This window comes from Balaenoptera ricei, chromosome 5 (genome assembly GCF_028023285.1).
Source record: "Balaenoptera ricei isolate mBalRic1 chromosome 5, mBalRic1.hap2, whole genome shotgun sequence".
Taxonomy (NCBI): domain Eukaryota; kingdom Metazoa; phylum Chordata; class Mammalia; order Artiodactyla; family Balaenopteridae; genus Balaenoptera; species Balaenoptera ricei.
In genome coordinates, this window is record NC_082643.1 from 137,257,715 (window position 1) to 137,275,018 (window position 17,304).

Consider the following 17,304-nt stretch of genomic DNA (forward strand, 5'->3'; position numbering starts at 1 on the left):
ATTGCTTAACCTTCAGAGTAAGTTGAAAGAAAGAGGCCAGTTCCACTCCTAAATAATAGGCTGTAAATTAATCACACATTTACAAATTAGGCCAGTTGTAAAATTTTAGAGAATTTTACAAATTCTCTAAAAGAATCAAACCTCATATGCAATCTTTTCTGGCAAGTGTAAACGTACAGAGCATTTCTGCAATTAGCTGCATACTGCAGTGTTGTACCTTTAAAGACTCTTTTTCACTGCACCTTTTTGTCAAAGAAAGTTATTAGTTTCCATTCTCCCTCTTGGTTTTGTTAGCATGTTCCATATTTTTTTAGGTGTTTAAAAATTTGTCCAGGATATCCCAATCTTCTAATAAACTATTTCTTAAAACATGGGTTCTAACACCTGCGTCAACGAGAATCATCTCATAACTTAATAATGTCTATGTATCTTGAGTGATCATTAGGGGCACCTTAAAATCTGGCAATGATTGCTCCAACATTCATTATGATTCAGCAGTCAACATAGGTGTTGGTAAGGCTTAATCTGCTCAAGTTGTTTTTATATTTAAAGGGTCTTATTTTCCATTGCTCTGTAAATTCTCAATTATTCATGGGTACTTTTCACATTTGAAGTGCCATGCTTCCACATTACAGGGATAAAAGTCCAAGGGATGTGAGCTTTTTTATACCCAGTAAGATTTTTAACTTGCTCAAAATCAGCCAGGCATAGAAAGATACTGGAAGGAAAATGAGCTGAAGAAATGACTTTCAGAGAGAGAGAAAAAAAAAGATAACTGCCACTACGTGTTTTCTGGAGATTATTGAAAATGGAGTTTAGATAGCTCTTATTTCTTTTAAAGTTTGGGAATTCAGCACTTTCAATTTAGCTAGGATCCAAATCAACACACAATATGGACAGGGCTAATATACACAATGTGTCAGGCCACAGATTTTAAAGACTACTTTGATTCACCCTGAAAAACTCTGGAAGAAGCAACCTATACAGCTTGACAGTGATCCCAGAACAGCTACAATAGCTAAAAGCATTGCTGTCTCTACATGGGAACACACCCTTAAAGCACTGTAAATGTAATAATAAGTTTCTAGTAATAAAAGCATGTAAAAATACATAAAAAGCTGCTTCACAAATTACAGTAAACTCTTTTTTATCTGTATGTGTCTGGTATTTTGAAATAATCCCTGCACTAAAAATAATGACCATTATCTTCTGAAATTGTTCCATTCCAGTGCTAAAGCTTATGGAGTTTATGAAATTTTTTCCTTCCTAGTTTATTAGGTGAGGTATATGTACCTGAAAATGTAATATTGGTTACAAGAACAAAATTCATACTCACAGGATTAACAAATCATACCTAAATTGACAGCACCCTCAAATATTTTAAGAAATTTGCATTCTTGCATAAAGTCTGCTTTTTGATTGAAGAAAGTCTAAACTTAAGTAGAAGAATAGGCTATAAAAGAGTAACCTTCTAATTGGGACAACAAAAAGTATAAACCCAGGAAAATAATTCAGTGAATGTGTAAGGTATGCGTGCTCTGTGTCAGCCTTTGTATGCTATTGGTCTTTTAGTTTGTGTTAAGGAAATGTTTATGCTGTATAATTTAAAGATTTATTGAAATCAAAGTCCATATATATTTAGTGGAATGGCTGCAATACAATTTACAGCACTTGAATCTCAGAATACTAGTGTAGCAATGCAGTGATCTAGTAAAGTAATATTCTAGCATTCCAAATGTCTAGCGGTATCTCTACGTGTATTTATATCTATTACTAATGATCTTGTGTGTGTATATGTGGTTCTTCTAGTTCCCGAGAGCTGAGTTCTGTTGATGAAAAAAATTAATCAGTCAATCTAAGAAAGAAATAGAAAATTGTATTTGAGCCAAGTTGAGGATTATAACGTGGGAAGAGCCTCTCAGAAAGCTCTGAGAACTGTCCTGCTCCTGGGAGGTCAAAGCACAATTATACAGGTTTTTGAGACAAAGGGCCGTACATTAAATGATGTAGATAGTTTGCACAATCCAGGTCTGCAAGTACGAAACGAATAGTGGGTTATGGGTCACCGTGGCCCCTTACAAAATTAAGAAGGAAGGTTATCTCCTAAGGAGTTGTCCTGTTGGTGCTAGGAGAATGTTGTTCTTTATAGTTGAGCAAGTATTTCTGCTGATGGGGAGGTCTGGTCGATGCATAATACAGATACCTAATGCACAGTAGAGGGGAGAGAGGAGGCCAAAGGGCAGAGAAAAAAAAATTTTTTTTTTAAATTTTATTTTTTATTTATTTTTATTTTTGACTGTGTTAGGTCTTCGTTTCATGCGAGGGCTTTCTCTAGTTGCGAGGAGCGGGGGCCACTCTTCATCGCGGTTCACGGGCCTCTCACTATCGCGGCCTCTCTTGTTGCGGAGCACAGGCTCCAGACGCGCAGGCTCAGTAGTTGTGGCTCACGGGCTTAGTTGCTCCGCGGCACGTGGGATCTTCCCAGACCAGGGCTCGAACCCGTGTTCCCTGCATTGGCAAGCGGATTCTCAACCACTGCGCCACCAGGGAAGCCCCAAGAGAAAATTTTTTATGTTTAAATCTTTCTTGACTTGCCATAAAATACAAATTTTTATTTTATCTGTTCAAAATATAGCTCTAATTTACTATGTAACCTGGGTTAATTTCCTTATGCTTCCATTTCATCAGTAAAACAGATAATAATGGTACCACACTTCTATGACTGTTAGGCAAATAAATGAATATATGTAAAACCCTTTTGCTAGTTTTACACTCTCAAGAAATGTTGGTTGCTATTTTTTTTTTTTATAAATTTATTTATTTATTTATTTATGGCTGTGTTGGGTCTTCGTTTCTGAGCGACGGCTTTCTCTAGTTGCAGCAAGCGGGGGCCACTCCTCATCGCGGTGCGCAGGCCTCTCACTATCACGGCCTCTCTTGTTGCGGAGCACAGGCTCCAGACGCGCAGGCTCAGTAGTTGTGGCTCACGGGCCCAGCTGCTCCGCGGCATGTGGGATCTTCCCAGACCAGGGCTCAAACCCGTGTCCCCTGCATTGGCAGGCAGATTCTCAACCACTGCGCCACCAGGGAAGCCCCTTGGTTGCTATTTTTACTACTACTTTGTTGGAGCTTTTTGCCTATAGTATCCCCTGATCATCTACGCTGAGGGATCTGGTAGAGCAGTGTGGCCAGATGAAATGAGGAGTTGTATCCTGGATCTCTGTTCTCTTAGGGATGTCAGAAAAAATTACTAAGGATTATTTTATTAGCAGAAGGTTTTGAAGATAGGGAGCTATCTTTAGTTATCTTTATGTCCCTAATATTTAGTGTGGTACTCGATAATTAACTTTTGCTTCCTCAGTGTCTGATACATGACAGGCTGTGGGCATTTATATAATGGACAAAACAGTCTGGGTAGCATATCAGGGAAGACTCATGGTATTCATCTCAGAAGCTCTGTGCCCAAGTCCAAGACAGGGTAATCCAAAAGGACAGCCAGATCCCACATAGAGAAGGTGAATGGCCAAGGTGACCACAGCAACAGGTTCATTGCCACAGCAGGCAGTAAGGATCTCTCTCTCCTATAAACTGTCCTTCCAAACAGGCAGGATGTTGTAGAACTGGCAACGACAGCACCTGGAATCATGTCAATCTTGAAATAGAATTGGCAGAAAACAGGATTTGGACAAGCAGGAAGACAGAGCAAAGGCCAAAACGTCACTCTGTGGAAGGTAGACCTATCCAAGCTACATTTCTCAGACCTGAAAGGAACGAGGCAATACAGTTTTGTATTCCCCAAAGTGATTTCTGGCTAGAAACATCTCGTTTGGGGAGTGCTATTGTGTTGGGAGTGCTTGGCTTTACACCTTGTAGAGAGTAGGGCTGCTTTATGTGAATGCATTGGGTGGGCCAATTTTCTGGGAGACGCAAACTGAATAATTACTGAGCATTTGATAAATCGGAGGCACTAACTTGAGAGATTTCTCATTGCATCGTTTAATTCAATCATAATAATTCTGCGAGTTAATGTCCTTTAAAAAATTTTACTGATAGCATTATCACTACTTAATTTAATGTTTAACAAATAAAGAAGCACAGATACATAATTTGCCAGACATCAAATTGGCACTGATAATTAAGACTCTCCATAAATATTTTGGGATGAATGAGCTGTAAAACTGATATTTTCTTCTTTCTTGTGGTTTACCTACAGAAAAAGCCGTTTTGAGTTAGTTCGATAAAGATTTTTTGGTCTGATATGATTAAACTGAATTAAGTTTAGCACCTGTTTCATGTGTATTTCATGAAATTTTAGAAACTTTGAAGAACTTATTGGTGACATGCAGGACAAAGAAATGATTCTGTGGAAAGAAATCTATGATACACAAAAAGGGTTAGGATGTAAGGATGTACAATTAATAAAGTAAGTTGAAAAAGGTTGAATAGAGGCATTGCGTGAAGAAAAGTAAGTACAAATCAGAGTCTGTAAATGTCCATTTCACAGGTACCATTACAAATGAGGAACAAAGAATGTAGTTAGAGATTTCTTATTCTTTCAGAGTTACAGAATGATTTGTTTAAACAGCCACTAAACATAGTAAAAGATATTACTGGCTCTTACACAGCACAAATGAAAATTTGCATCTTCTATAACTCATCGAATGTTGAGAAGGAGGAGAGGGAAAGGATCTTTAGAGAAAGAAAGAGAGAGATTCTCCCAAGACATTGTCACCTCTGTATCAATAATCCCCAAAGTTCTCCTAGATTTATTTTTATATTTATTCTCTCTCTCTCTATATTTCTATATAAAGAAACAACATCTTTAAAATCATGGTTTCATCATTCCTGATTTGTATATACTAAATTTATCTCTTGGTTGAATATCTTTATCAAATAATTTTTCTTTATCTTATCAAGAAAGGTTTATACATGTCTATATTTGTTAAGTGTATATATTTAGGAAATACTTTATATTCATGTTTTTTTAAATTTTAATTATTTTTAATTGGGATATAATTGACATATAACAATATATTAGTTTCAGGTATACAACATAATGATTCAATATTCACATATATTGCAGAATGATCACCACAATAAGTATCGTTAATATTCATCATGTTACAAAGTTTTTCTTGTGATGAGAACTTTTAAGATTTACTCTTAGCAACTTTCAAATCTACAATACAGTATAACCGTAGTCACCATACTGTACATTACATCTCCATGGCTTATTTATTTTATAACTGGAAGTTTTTGATCTTCTTCATCCATTTCACCCATCACACACCCCACATCTAGCAATCACCAATCTGTTATCTGTATCCATGAGCTTGGTTTGGTTGTGTCTTTTGTGGGGTTTTCTTTAGATTCTGTATGTAAATGAGATCATGTGGTATTTGTCTTTCTCTGACTTGTTTCACCTAGCATTAACGCCCTAGGATCCATCCAGGTTATTGCAAATGGCAATATTTTCTTCTTTTTTTCAAGGCTGAGTAATATTCCAGTGGGTGTGTGTTTATATCCCTACCTATCTATCACCTATCTATCTATCTATCTCTATATGCTTTCTTTATCCATTCATCCATCAATGGAAACTTGGGATGCTTCCCTATCTTGGCTATGGTAATTATACTTCAGTGAATTGGGAATGCAGATATCTTTTTGATACTGTTTTGGTCTTAGGATAAATACCCAGAAGTGAAATTGCTGAATTATACGGTAATTCTATTTTTAATTTTTTGAGGAACCTCCATATTGTTTTCCATAGTGGCTGCACCAATTTACATTCCCACCAACAGTTCACATTCCTTTTTCTCACATCCTTGCCAACATTTGTTATTTCATGTCTTTTTGATAATATCCATTCTAACTGGTGTGACGTGATATCTCACTGTGGTTTTGATTTTTATTTCCCTGATGATTAGTGATGTTGAACATCTTTCCACGTACCTGTTGGCCATCTGTATGTCTTCTCTGGAAAAATGTCTGTTTAGCTCCTCTGCCTATCTTTTAATGGATTGCCTGTTTCTTTGTTATTGAGTTATAGATGCAAAAAAATATGTAAAGAATTCATATATCAGATACATCATTTGCAAATATTTTTTCTCATTCAGTAGGCTGTTTTTTCATTATGTTAATGGTTTCCTTTTCTGTGCAGAAGCATTTTAATTTGATGTAGTCCCACTTGTTTATTTTTGCTTTTGTTGCTTTTGGTGTCAAATTCAAAAAAATATCAAGACCAATGTAAAAAGCTTAATGCCTATGTTTTCCTCTAGGAGTTTATGGTTTCAGGTCTTATGTTCAAGTCTTTCACCCATTTTGAGTTAATTTTTGTTAATGGCATAAGATGGTGATCCAGTTTCATTCTTTTGCATGTGACTGTCCAGTTTTCCCACAGTATTTATTGAAGAGACTACCCTTTCCCCGTTGTATATTCTTGGCTCCTTGCAAGTGTTAAGTCTCACTGGCAGCCACAGCTGAGTAATTTAGAGGTGGTTCCCTGCACACAGGCACAAAAATTGAGGTGTCAGAAGAGTGTACAAGCTCCTTTCTGTGAGATACCGGTGAGCCATAGCGATTCAGGGAAAGAGAGCAAAGACAGCACCCACTAGCTTTCGTCCCTGGATAGCACCTCAGTAGGCACCTAATTAATTGTGTGCCAAAGGAGATGCCTGCCCTTCAGGCTTCCAGGACAAGCCAGTAATAGTCCTCTTTCACAGAAAGACTTTGGATGTGTTTCAGTCTGCCGTCTGTACTGTGCCATGGAGGTGGCAGCCGGCCAAGAACTGTCTTTCTTTCCATTTGTACAGTGCCATGGGACTCGGGAATTCAAGCCCCACTGGCCACCACAGCCAGACGATCACCGGGCATCCCCTGGGCAGCAGCTACAAAACTGGGGCACCAGACACGTGTACAGGTTCCCTGCTGGGAGATGCTGGCGCTCTGGGGCATGGCACAGGGAGAGCACAAAGATATTGCCCATCCTCTGAGGCCTCTGGAGACGATGAAAGTTGGCCCTTACATATGTGTTGAAGTACAACCTTGCCTCTCAGACTGTACCTATGAATATTAGCTCCTAGGTGTCTTTCATAGAAAGACTGGGCATTTCTGTTTGCTGCCTCTTGCTGCGTCCTGGAGTTGGGAACCGGTTAAGAATTCTTTCTCAGTGTCTTACAGGCCTGCGGGGCCTGAGAGCGTAAGCCCCTCCGGCCACCAGAGCCACGTGACATAGGGGTGTCCTTTGGGCAGCAGACACAAAACTCAGGGTACCAACAAGGGTACAAGCTCTTTCTGGAAGACAGCAGTGAGCTGGAGTGAGGCAGAGGGAGAGTGTAAGAATGGTGCCTGCCAGACTTTATCCCCCGAGAGTATTTCAGTTGGCTCCTAAATGTGTGTCAATTAGATGCCTGCGCCTCACATCAATGCTGTAAGCAAATAACCTCTTTCACAGAAAGTCTGGGTGCCTTTCGGTTGGCTGCCTCGGTGCTGGGCTTTAGGGCAGGTGAGTCTGAGTGTGAGAGCCCTTTAAGAGCCCTTTCTGCGTTCACTCTAGCCCTCTGCTTCTCACGGATGCAAGCCATGTTAGCTTTCAAAGCTAGATGCTTTGGTGTCTTGTCTCTCAGGTGGAGATCTTCAAAGTTGGGGTGTTCAGTGTGTAGTTCACACCTTTTGCTTCTCAGGCAGAAGGTGGGGTTTGGCGTCCCCTCCTGACTGTGAGTCACCATGGTGAGGTGGTGGGGATTATGCTGAGTTTGCCTCAGCCTCTCCTACCCACTTTGATGTGTTTTCCTTCTCACTTACCTGCTACGCAGGAGGTGCTCAGCTAGTTTGTTTTCTTCTTCCTCAGAGGATATTGCTCCATATGTAGCATAGATTCAGTGTGTCTGTGGACGGAGGTGAGTTCAAGGTCTTTATACATCGTCATCTTGAACCAGAACGCCCATTCATATTTTAAGTGAATAAAAATATGAGTGTTATAAAATGTTTAGGAACACTCTCTCTATATATAGCTCAACTGTTGGCTTACATCAGATTTACTGAGGAGAATCCTGGAGCCAGTTATTTTATGCTTCATCTTTACAAGTAATTTAATTTTTCTGTCTGAATACCATAGGTGATTCTTTCTTGATCCTTCAAGTTCAATAATGTTATCAACATATGTGTCAGTGTTCGTCATTTTAAACCAACTTTTCCTGGAGCAAATTTTGCATTTTTGGTCTAGAGAGTCAATTCTTCTATTAATTATTTCAGGAAATATCTTATTCCTTTTGAATTTTAAAATATTCTCTTCTTTTAGAAATCCACTCATTTGTTTTCCTATGTTTTTCCATGTCTATCATCTCATTAAGCAAGTTATTAAAATGTTTTTAAGTAATTTGTTTTTCATAGTCACCTTGTGTTTGTTTGTTCAGTAGTATTTATTCTGTTTCTTTCTGGTTCAAATGTAGTTTTCATTACTATAGTGGTTTTATTTCATTTCTCTGTTTTCTGTGTTTTGCTGATTCATATTTTATCTGCTAGTATGTCTCCTCTCTTTTTTAATCACTACTGCAATCTCCTCTTTATATTAGAATTTTTTCCTTTAGTTTATTTAGGGGTATGTAGATGTATTTGTGTGAAATGTTTTCTGTTACCTGGACAGAATTATTTTTTCTTAAGTGTCTTAATGAAAGTTCAGATGAATTGTTAGGTTTATCAATCACTCCTCCCCTTTCCACTGTATCTGTGCATATGTTCTTCTTTGTCTCCACTTCATCTTTGAACGAGATAATTCTATATGGTACAGCTGTTTGTTCAGCAGTGGTTAAGGCAAGTAGATGGATATTGATCTGTGATCACAACTTCAGGAAGAAAATGATGAGAATTCAGCTTTTGGCATTCCACCCTCAGGACAAGCAGCCACCCAGACAGAAGATGTTACTTCTCAGTGAAGCTTGTAGTGCTTGGGTCTTTTGTATGATGGTTAGTGTTGATTTCTGTTCAGTCAATTCCATCCCCTGCTGTAAAATTGGATGCTACTTATATTCTAGCCTCCATTACGATTCATCACCATGATGCTCTTCTTGGCTTAGAAATAGAGATGGTGCATCAACAATATCCTTCCTTCCTTTATCCATAATGTTTTACCGGCTTTCAGAAGAAATGTAGTATAAACAGGCTACTGCTTTACCAACAGTTTTCTTTCTTTCTTTCTCATTTTGGCCACTGAATATATCTTTTCTGAATTTCACTTTATAAATTTAATCTAACTAACTCACATGGTTGTATACATAAATCACAGTTTAATTATTATTTCCGTGAAACCAGAAGTAAACTTCTTGCTTTGCATTGATTCTTTCACATAAAGCATCAATTACCTGACGACCATTGGGGAAAGGTCTGTGTCACTTTCTCTGCAATGGATTGTTCACAGTAGGTTTAAATGCAGTTGCGACTTACATGCCGTAATGCAAAATTATGAAAAGTGTTTGTTTAAAATAGAACTCCAAATTGTTTAAAGCAAGAAAAATTATTTCTGGATATACTAATAGCAATATTCACACTCTTTTACTGAGTTACTATACGATTAAATGAACTAGCAACTATCTGCTATCGCATTAGTCTTCCATAAGAAAAGGAGAGCATGCTAAAATTAAAATACACAACTTCTAAATATCATTTGCCCAAACAATGTCACATTTACTTTATTCCTTTCTCAAAGGTTTCCTTGTGTCTTTTAAAGGCAAAAGGTACAAAAATGTTTCCTCAGTATCTTATTTCCATTAGTCAATGCTTAATTTTTCAGCTTTGCTGAAGTAGTGTTTTGCTTCCTTGGCATATCAGACCATTTTCTTTGATTTTTGCATGAGCACATCTGCCTTTCAATTGTAAACCCTCAGTAATAGATCTTTAAAATCTGATTGATTGTGCTCTCATTCAGTATATCATGATACTAATTTTTTTCTTCCTATCTATCTTAAGAAATTTCTTACTGGCAATATAACTTTGAAATCATCCTTAATATAACTAACAGCATCTTACATGTTTTCAGTTGTTTCCTATTTTCATTCAGATGTAAGATTTAAACTTTTGGAAATACACAAATGCTCTGATATAAAAAATGAGCATCTATTTATATGTTAAGACTAACTGCGCTGTATCAAAAGTGGTTGGACAAAATAAGAATGTTGCACCAACAAGTATTATAAGAAACTATAAATAATAGAAACTGCTGAAGGTAAGGAGCAATGAGCTAGATAGAAATATTATTTGAAAGTGATGCCTAAGCACTTAGAAAACACTCACTGTTTTCTGCGGTATAAACCTTGGTTCTCAGACCTACAAATAAAAAAATTTACATACAGCCATAGGTCACTGGTTATCTCTAGGAGGCTAACTCATAGTTGTAATATGTTAACGCTGCTGTCTTCAGCTGCCCCCAATCAAATTAGTTTCACATGAGCTCTTCTAGTTTAATTCTTCTAACATTTCTCTGCTTCATGGAAAATAGATGGCTTCTCTGACTTGCTAGTTTGAGGGGCTGGGCATGCTTGTGCCACTTTCTCTTCCTACTTTCTTTGAGCTGCCAGCATATGTCCAATGCTATCCTTTGCTTCTTTTTGCCATAAACTATGCGGGGGAAGCTCTATAGAGGATGGTCTGCATCCTGACACCATTGCCTTAACTGGAAGGGTAAACCTGTGTAATTTTTCAAAATACAGTAATCCACTTGACTGCAGATACATGCCCCATTTTCCAATACTAACTTTATTAATTAAAAAAATTCATATTTGATCTCTCATCTGCCTCACTCTGTTGGTCTTATTTCCCAATTGATTAGAAATTAGATGATGAAATTAGTGCTATAAAACTCTAAAACCTATGTATTCACCAAAATGCTAAATTAATTGTCTTACAGAGAGAAATAAAACAGCCAGCCAAAAGAGAATACTTGTTAGCTGGTATCATCTTCTTTTCCTATAAGAAAAATTAAGTGGGAAATCATATGATTATTAGATGATTTTATGTTAAATATACAATCAGGGTAAGGCTTACTGGGTAATCTGGATGGCTACCATCACCAACATACAAGTCCGATGCATCTATTTTCTTAAAAAGATATGCCTGTCAAGAGGTCTAGATGCTTAACTCTACCAGTCGTTACAGGTTCTTTACTAGAACTGCTGAAGATACTAAAATTTTCGTCTTTGCCACCCTTTTTCTAGCTTCTAGGTAAATATTCAAATCATTCCCTTCAGGTAAAGGAATCTTTCTTCAGACAGGGTATAATATATTTGAACATGCTACATAAGCGGACCTTCTATGAGAGTTATATCTTTTCAACTACATACTAGACAACATGAATAGGACTTATAAATATTTTAAAAATTAATTTTTAGTGGAGTATAGTCGCTTTACAATTTTGTGTTAATTTGGGCTTATATATTTTTAAATCTCCTGTGGCAAAGATGGCTAGTTGTCTGCCAAAAATTTTTGCTCACTAATCATTGTGTACAATTCCTACGGATAGCAACTGCCTGAGTAGACAATATTATTTTCCAGTCTTCCTTAAACATCTTATGTCCATGTGACTGGGTTCTGACCAGTGGAACGTGGGCCAAAGTTCTTATAGCAATTCTAGCCCTGGCCCATAAAAACCTCTTGTAAGATCCTATAATCCTGATGTTTGCTCAGAATCAAGCCTTCCAAGGTGACGACATTTGGAGCTTCTGCTGAAGATGGTAGACCCCCCATCATTTGGGTTCCCAAATGAACATATAAAGAAATGCTTCTAGAGAGTGATATATCACCAAGATTGTGACCTAGTCAGTCATTCCTGACTTTGCCCCCCAGCACAAGAAGAACAACTAACAACTATTCATAGACAAGACATTAAGGAAAAAATCCTAGAACACGGGACTGAGGAGGAAGCACCCCCTGCACCACAGAGACCAAGACAGATTGCATTAGAAGGTAAGAAAAGTAGCTGTATGCGGCCCACGTTGCCCCTCCCTCAGGCCAGCACAGCATCACAGGGAATGGTTGTCCCTGAGCCTGTAGTTCCTCCAGAGGAGAAGCACCACCCAGGGTAAACATGCATCTCCCCCAGCATTGTCGGTCACTTCTTGGGAGCCCCCATTCTGGTACTGCCCCATGGGGGAATCTGACAGGCTTTCCTGCTGGGAATCTAATTATGACAGGAAAGGTCTTCCAACAATCAGCACTCAGATCTTGGCAGACCAAGTTCCTACCTGCAGTGCCCAAGTAGTAATCCCGACCAGCAGCTTTGCTCATCTGCAGAGCCAAGACAGCGGTGCAGTCTGACCAGGGAACTTGGCAGGGTGCAGGTCAGCCTGATTCGGGTCCTCAAACCAACAGCCTCTTGGCTCTGGAGACTATTCAGCCCCTGCCCAGGCAGGGGAGCTAATTCATAGCCCCATCTATTGCTGAGTATAGCTCCCAGCCTCATCCGACTGGAAAGCCATGTATCCCAATAATGCTCAACTGAAGAGTCCAGCAGGCAGAGTTAATTGCCCACAGAGCAAAGCTAGCGGCCCCACTTGGCCAGGGAACTTGGGGTGCAGGTCAGCTTACTTCAGTCAAGAGCAAAAACAGCCTTACTGATTTGGATCCAGTTCTCCCACGCTGCCCTGGCAAGAAAACTAATTCATAGCCATGTTCATTGCTAAACCCAGCTTCAGGCCTCCCAACCAGGTGATCTAACCAGAGCCCACCCAGCAGATCTGTTTAAAGTATAAGATGAACAGAGAGCACAGCCTGTGGCTTGCCCCATCTGCAGAGCAAAACTGGTGGTTTCTCTGCCCAGGGAATTCAGTGCATAGTTTTGCCTGATTTGGTTCCCCAAACAAGAAGCTGTGCAGGTCCTGGGGACAGTTCTGTTGCCCTGCCAGGGCAGGTAAGCTAATTCATAGCCCCTAACTACTACTAAATAAATATAGAACCCAGTCCCAACTGTCTAAATCTCACCAGGCAACTGCAGACACCATACTTCAGCCTTGCTTGGGCAGGGAAACAAGCCAGCAATCCTATCTAAATCTCCTCAGCTAGCAGATATCCCACTCTGACCTCAGAGCTCAGACAGTTGCCTCACCCAAAAATAGTCCCTGATATCAAGCCAAACCTGCCCAAGGGAATTACCTGTGGACACATCCAGAAACTCAAACTGAGCTGACTGGTTAAAACAAAACTGTCGTCTCTGCCACAGTGAACCTGTAAAGTTTGGAAGAGGATAACACTTACTTACTCAAATTCACAGATACCAATGAAAGAAATCAAGGACCATGAAAAATGAGGTAAACATGACACCACCAAAGGAAACTAATAAGGCTCCAATAACTGACCCTAAATAAAGAGGTATATGAAGTGTCAGACAAATAAACAGTTCAGACTAATCCTCTTAAATTTTAGTGAAATACCAGAAAATCCAGACAACTAAATGATATTAGGAAAACAATGCATGAACAAAATGAGAAGTTCAATGAAGAAAGAGAGACCATTGGGGAAAAAAAACCCAGAAATCCCAGAGTTTAAAAATACAATGACTGATGAACTCAATAGAGAGCTTCAAGAGCAGACTCAATCATGCAGAAGAATCAGTGACCTAGAACACAGGATGTTTGAAATTACCCAGTAAGGGGAGCCAAAAGGAAAAAGTGAACAAAGCCTATGGAACTTATTGGACACAGCCAAAAGAAACAATATCTGCATTATGGAAATTCCAGAAGGAAAATAGAAAGTGTATTTAAAGCAATAATGGCTGACAACTTCCCAAACCTGGGGAGAGAAATGGACATCCAGACACATGAGACTCAAAAGTTCCCAAATAGGGCTACACCTAGACACATTACAAGTAAATTGTCAAAAGTCAAAAACAAAGAATTTTGAAAGCAGCAAAGGAAAAGAGAGACTTGGCAGATTTTTCAGCAGCAACTTTTCAGGCCAAGAAAAAAATGGAATAATATATTAAGACGTTGAAACAAAAAACCCCCCACCAACCAAGAAATCTATATCTGGTAAAACCATCCTTCAAAAATTAAGGAGAGAGAAATACTTTCCCAAACAAACAAAAGCTGAGGGAATTCATTGCCACTAACTCTGACTTACAAGAAATGCTAAAGGGAGTTCTTTGAGTGGAAGTAAAAGTACCCTAATAGTGGGGGACTTTAACACCCCACTTACATCAATGGACAGATCATCCAGACAGAAAATCAATAAGGAAACACAGGCTTTAAATGACACACTAGACCAGAAGGACTTAACTGATATTTATAGAACATTCCATCTGAAAGCAGCCAAATATACTTTCTTCTCAAATGCACATGGAATATTCTCCAGGATAGATCACATCTTGGGCCACAAATCAAGCCTCAGTAAATATAAGAAAACTGAAATTATATCAAGCATCTTTTCCAACCAAAATGCTCTGATATTAAAAATCAACTACAAGAAAAAAAAAACTGTAAAAAAACACAAACACATGGAGGCTGAACAAACAATATGTTACTAAACAACCAATGGATCACTAAAGAAATCAAAGAAGAAATCAAAAAATACCTCAAGACAAATGACGGTCCAAAACCTTTGGGATACAGCAAAAGCAGTTCTAAGAGGGAAGCTTATAGCAATACAATCTTACTTCACAAAACAAGAAAAATCTCAAATAAACAACCTAACCTTACACCTAAAGCAACTAGAGAAGGAAGCACAAACAAAACCTAGTAGAAGGAAAGAAATCATAAAGATCAGAGCAGAAATAAATGAAATAGAGGCAAAGATCAATGAAACTAAAAGCTGGTTCTTTGAGAAGATAAACCTTAAGCCAGACTCATCAAGAAAAAAAAGGGAGAGGACTCAAATCAATAAAATTAGAAATGAAAAAGGAGAAGTTTCAATGCACACTACAGAAATAGAAAGGATCATAAGAGACTACTACAAAAAACTGCCAATAAAATGGACAACATAGAAGCAATGGACAAATTCTTAGAAAGGTACAACCTTCCAAAAATGAACCAGGAAGAAATAGAAAATATGAACAGACCAATCACAATTACTGAAGTTGAAACTGTGATTTTAAAAATCCAAACAGGGACTTCCCTGGTGGCCGCAGTGGTTAAGAATCCGCCTGCCAATGCAGGGGACACAAGTTTGAGCCCTGGTCCGGGAAGATCCCACATGCCGTGGAGCAACTAAGCCCGTGCACCACAACTACTGAGCCCACGTGCCTAGAGACCATGCTCCGCAACAAGAAAAGCCACCAGAATGAGAAGCCCACACACTGCAGTGAAGAGTGGTCCCTGCTCGCTGCAACTAGAGAAAGCCCACATGCAGTGGCAAAGACCCAATGCAGCCAAACATAAATAAATAAAATAAATACATTAAAAAAAAATCCCAACAAATGAAAGTCCAGGACCAGATGGCTTCACAGGTGAATTCTATCAAACATTTACAGAAGAGTTAACACTTATCCTTCTGAAACTCTTCCAAAGAACTGCAGAAGAAGGAAAACTCCCAAGTCATTCTGTGAGGCCACTATCACCCTGATACCAAACCCAGACAAAGATATCACAAAAAAAGAATTATAGGCCAATATCACTGATAAACATAGACATGAAAATCCTCAACAAAATACTAGCAAACTGAATCCAACAACACACTAAAAAGATAATACACCAGGAACAAGTGGGATTTTATCCCAGGGATGCAAGGATTCTTCAATATCTGCAAATCAATCAGTATGATACACTACATCAACAAATTGAAGAATAAAAACCATACGATCATCTCAATAGATGCAGAAAAAGCTTTTGACAAAATTCAACACCGATTTATAATAAAAGCTCTCTAGAAAGTGGGCATAGACGGAACTTACCTCAACATAATAAAAGGCCATATATGACAAACCCACAGGTAACATCATTCTCAATGGTGAAAAGCTGAAGGCATTTCCTCTAAGATCAGGAAAAAGGCAAGGATGTCCACTGTCACCTCTTTTATCCAACATAGTTCTAGAAGTCCTAGTCATGGCAATCAGAGTAGAACAAGAAATAAAAGGAATGCAAATTGGAAAAGAAGTAATACTGTCACTGTTTGCAGATGACATGATACTATACATAGAGAATCCTAAAGATGCTACCAGAAAACTACTGGAGCTAATCAATGAATTTGGTAAAGTAACAGGATACAAAATTAATGCACAAAAATCTCATGGATTCCTATACACCAATGATGAAAAATCTGAAAGAGAAATTAAGGAAACACTCCCATTTACCACTGCAACAAAAAGATTAAAATACCTAGGAATAAACCTTCCTAAGGAGACAAAAGACCTGTATGTGGAAAACTATAAGACACTGATGAAAGAAATTAAAGATGATACAAACAGATGGAGAGATACATGTTCTTGGATTGGAAGAATCAACATTGTGAAAAGGCCTATACTATGCAAAGCAATCTACAGAGTCAATGTAATCCCTATCAAAATACCAATGGCATTTTTCACAGAACTAAAACAAAAAATTGCACAACTTGTATGGAAACACAAGAGACCCCAAATAGCCAAAGAAATCTTGAGAAAGAAAAAAGGAGCTGGAGGAATCAGGCTCCCTGACTTCAGACTATACTACAAAGCTATAGTAATCAAGACAGTTTGGTACTGGCACAAAAACAGAAATATAGATAAATGGAACAGGATAGAAAGCCCAGAAATAAATTCATGCACCTATGGTCAACTAATCTACAACAAAGGAAGGAAGAATATACAATGGAGAAAAGACAGCCTCTTCAATATGTGGTGCTGGGAAAACTGGACAGCTACATGTAAAAGAATGAAGTTAGAACACTCCCTAACACCATACACCAAAATAAACTCAAAATGGATTAAAGACTTAAATGTAAGACCAGACAGTATGAAACTCTTAGAGGAAAACATAGGAAAAACACTCTTTGACATAAACCACAGCAAGATCTTTTGTGACCCGCCTCCTAGAGAAATGGAAATAAAACCAAAAATAAACAAATGGGACCTAATGAAATTTAAAAGCTTTTTGCACAGCAAAGGAAAACATGAACAAGATGAAAAGACAACCCTCAGAATGGTTGAAAATATTTGCTAATGAAGCAACTGACAAAGGAATAATCACCAAAATATACAAGCAGCTCATGCAGCTCAATATAAAAAAAACAAACAACCCAATCCAAAAATGGGCAGAAGACCTAAATAGACATTTCTCCAAAGAAGATATACAGATTGCCAACAAACACATGAAAGGATGCTCAACATCACTAATCATTAGAGAAATGCAG